Source organism: Haplochromis burtoni, unplaced genomic scaffold, assembly GCF_018398535.1.
Source record: "Haplochromis burtoni strain Fernald_Lab_line unplaced genomic scaffold, NCSU_Asbu1 Contig_78, whole genome shotgun sequence".
NCBI classification, from domain to species: Eukaryota; Metazoa; Chordata; class Actinopteri; order Cichliformes; family Cichlidae; genus Haplochromis; species Haplochromis burtoni.
The window spans coordinates 1,986,329-1,990,694 of NW_024582439.1; positions in this window are offsets into that span (position 1 = coordinate 1,986,329).

Below are 4,366 nucleotides of genomic sequence, written 5' to 3' on the forward strand. Positions count from 1 at the left end.
AAAAAAAAGAAAAAAGGAGAAGAATCTCATGTTTAAAAAGGATGTGATGGTGTGTGTGTGTGTGTGTGTGTGTGTGTGTGTGTGTGTGTGTGTGTGTGTGTGTGTGTGTGTGTGTGTGTGTGTGCGTGTGCGTGTAGGATGCGTGTACACATATATTCACTCTGAGGAGATTACATGTCTCAGCGAGAAATGGAGAAAAGCCATTCTAAAACCTGCTCAGTACAAAAGCAAACATTAATAATAAGGGAATTAAAAATTTTAATCATGGACTTATTTAACATGGTAATTGCTTGTGACAAAAGTAAAGGACCAAATGATTAAATGCTTGATTATAAAAATTCTGCATCCTTTATTACAAGTATAATTTAATGCTGTCCCCCACAGATCAAGTCCTGGTATTCTGGGGAGCTACCGTCACCAATTTCAAAACACCTCTGTTAGACAAATGTTTAGCATATTCAGCATACCAAGATCAATATGTTGTCCAGGAATAGCATCTCTCGCACCCTGCAATTAATTCACTGATGTCAACCTCTGGCTTGAGTTTTAGTGAAGCCAACATCAAACCCCTGCAAATGGGACAGAAAGGGACATAAAACAAATGACCTGTTTTAGTACTCCTCATCAAAGCCAACAATAAAAAATCAAATAGGGCAGCAGCAACCAGGATCTTTTGCAATTGCCTTAAAGTAAGACACTAAATGACAAAGGTCAGCTTGCCATTGATCTGTCTACAGCAAATCAACATTTACGTTCACACTTTGGATGGAAAAGTATTTGGAGGATTTAAGCTTTAAGTTTAAGTTTATACAGTCTATTTCATACACAGTTTTAAATGTTGAAATAATTGTTGTTAAATGAAGAGACCAAATACAAATGAGGGTTTGTTTTGTACTCTTAGAAGTGATGTAGAAACATACTGGAAAGTACGCAGAAATGCATATCAAGTATTGCAAACACATCTATAGAGGTCTTGTTTAGAATCTCAAAGTGTTGTATGAAGACTTAGGTAAATGTGACATGCAGTCTAAAGCAATAAATGGTCAGTAAGACTAGAAAAGTGCTTTATGTAAATCCATTTCCAGTGTATCAAACATCTGTGTTTTTATCAATAAAAACAAAACAAAATATGAAATTGCTTTATTTCCTTTGGGTGTAATTTTAATGAGACCTGCCCCCATCTATTATCTAAGAGTTAAAGAAAATATGTCAGTAGCTATGAGATTTAAATCTGAAGGTTTTTGTTGTCATTTACAACATCCTACTCAAGGCAAAATGTTTCAGTATACTTTGAAAGGGTTTTATCAGAATAACACAATATACTAAATCAGATTTACTTTTCAATATTGACACAGCATCTGCGCTCCCTGCCTGTCACATCCTTCATCCCTGCAACTTTGATCAAAGAAAAAGTCTGCCTCACCTGCTATTAAACACCATCGTAATAATGTTTGCCAGACATTTTCACTAATTTATTTGCACTCCATTTATAATTACAATATTTTCAGCCACACTTTGACTTACAAAAGCTGGGTACTCATTAGTGACATTATGCTTTCACATGATGTAAAGATAAGTCGTGCTGGTTTCTAGTTTTAACACCATCAATTTACAATAATTTATTCACTGGAATTTTGTCTTTGAATGATTTTGTTGTGGGTTTTAGCCACATTATAAGAGTTTAGCTGTTATTTTATGTTTGTTTTTTTCAATTTATCAACTATGAAGTAATCTGTATTTTTTTGTAGCTCATCTCTTGCCTAAATGCTTTTTGTTTGTTTGTTTGTTTGCTTGTTTGTTTGCTTGTTTTGTTTGCTTGTTTTGTTTTGTCCTACATTTTACTAGTTTGCACAAATGTGTGACTGAAACCACATTGATTGAAAATCATATTGACTGTAAGTACTCATTCTAGGTAAAATATATTTAAACATTGTTAAATGCACCCAAAAATTCTTTCAACTCCATTACATGTTGAAACTCTTATTTATCAACCAGCTTGTTAAGGTAAGAGCCTTTGAACACTTTTTGAACTTTAATTGGATTGGCCACTAATGGATGCTGGGCACCTTGCACCCCTCCAGCAGCTTGCAACCCTGGGGTCCCAGTTTATGAAGTCTTCAGTTACACTACCCCTGTATGACACTCAATAAGAAAGCAAAACTCACGGTAAGTAGATCTGGCAATGAAACTCAAATAAGCAGTATTGACTTAAAAATACAGGTAAAATAAATAGATGATCAAGTAATATTTAATACAAAATATAGCAATAATAAAAAAAGGTTTCTCTTTTTACACGAGAGAGTAAGACCTTCACTATGAACCCAAATCACTGACAACCTATAGTCATCAATAATCTGGAGATTAGCCTCTGTTGGCTATCTGTAGTCACCAATGACAAAGATAGAGAGCTAGGCAGATTAGATGAGAGTGTTATATTTTTGTACTCTGATCAAGTGAAGAAAATGATGGATGGACTAATACCTGTCTGTGTCGCCCTCCACTCCTGGCTTGAGCTTTATTGAGGTCTTTAGATTCACTTATCTGCAGGCCCGCTGGTTATCTCTCTCTTCTCTTTCAATGACAAGTGCCACCTCAGAGAAGCACTGCAGATGCTCTTTTCCCTAAACAAAGGAATTCAAACTGCTGCTGCCTCTATGTTCCATAATGCATATCAAGGGTGAAGTAAATGCTCAGTTTCACCACTACCAACAAAATTTCATTTTATATTTCATTATATGTCATAATAACTGATTCCAAATTATACTTCCATACATCGTCAACATTGGGCTGCTTTTCACGTGAAAAACCAAAAACTCCTTGAAAGCATGCTGAAATCTCCACTCTGTTGTTCTGACCATATGACTGGTAAACATTGTTTCCATGTTTTTTTGTTCCTTATCTAATTCAGCACATTGGATCTCAACCAAATAAGCAGCAATACCTTTGCATGGGTTTGAACATCTGTGTTTGATGATTGTCAATACTGTGCCAGTTGTCCTTGTTTTCTGCTGCCAGCACAAACACACAAAGGGTGGAAAGTGAGGTCGCAATTCAGTTTCGTTTGATTTCAGTTTATCCTTTTGACCAGGCGGTATTTGAACAAGTTTTGCAATCTCACTGACTGGCATCTGACTGGACTGACTCAATACAGTTACTGGTGCTTATATTCCAACTTTTCCTCAGCTAGACTAAGTGCTGCGTACTGAGAAGCATTTGTTTGCTCTGTTTTTGTTTACAAAAAATGTTTTGTTTGAGTTAGTGAGACATACTTTTGAGAAGCAGTTTCTGCATATTCATTACATTTTACAGGCACTTCAAAACACCTTTTCAATCTGTCTTCAAGCAAAGACAGCTTATTGGTATTAAATATCCTTTGCTATGATCATCCCATTTACTCAGCTGTGAGCAACATAGAGGACGCTTATCTACCTAATACCCTACTGCCTTGAGGCAAACTCTTCTTTTCCCCATCGGGGTGTTGGGTCAAATCCAAATCTCTATCACCAACATCAGGTATGACTCAGTTGAGTACTGGACGTATGGACTGCTGTCTTTTTATGTTGATCATTAACCAACTGGTTCTTCCTTGTGTAGATCTTATCAGTATATTAAATTTAAAAAAAATAAAAAACTATTTTAGTGTTGTTACCTTCAGATATGGTGGAACTTACCATTTAACGTGCATTAAGTGTTATTAAAGTATTATTAAATACTATATTAAATGTCCTTATTGCTTGATGCTTTCATTCAAACAACAGGAACAAATTACTAAAAGTTATAGATTTGCATTTTCTATTTCCAGTATGCAACACACATCTATTTTTCCTATTAAAAAAGACGCTGTTGTCATTTACAATAATTAACATAGCTACAATGAAAAGATTCTGCTGTCATGTGGGATACAGAAAGTGCATCAGTGCAAAGAAAAATAAGAAAAAAATCATATAATCACAGGTAAGAATTTATAATAAAAAGCATGTTCAGCCTTCCACTGCAGCTCTACCTTTAGATTCTTAAACATTTATTTAAGAATACATGTCAAAAAGTTGCAGTTTGCTCGACAGTTAGCAAGTGTGACACTTTGCATTGAAAAGACAGGAACAGCATGATGTCACCTAGCCCGCTTTTTTTAGATGTCCTGCCTCTGATGGGGAGTTGTTTCAAGGAACGCCCTAGGGCCTACGGTGTCTCAAAGAACTCTAGGAAATGCCCTTGACTGTCTCAAGAGCACTTCCACTTCACAATGTAAAGGTAGTCAAACAAAGAGCAATTACATAGCTGATTGTGTGGTATCCACAGTAATGTTAAATATCTATGTATTATTGTAATTATGGCTGTACATGAAGAAAAGCTTAGGTTTTAAAAT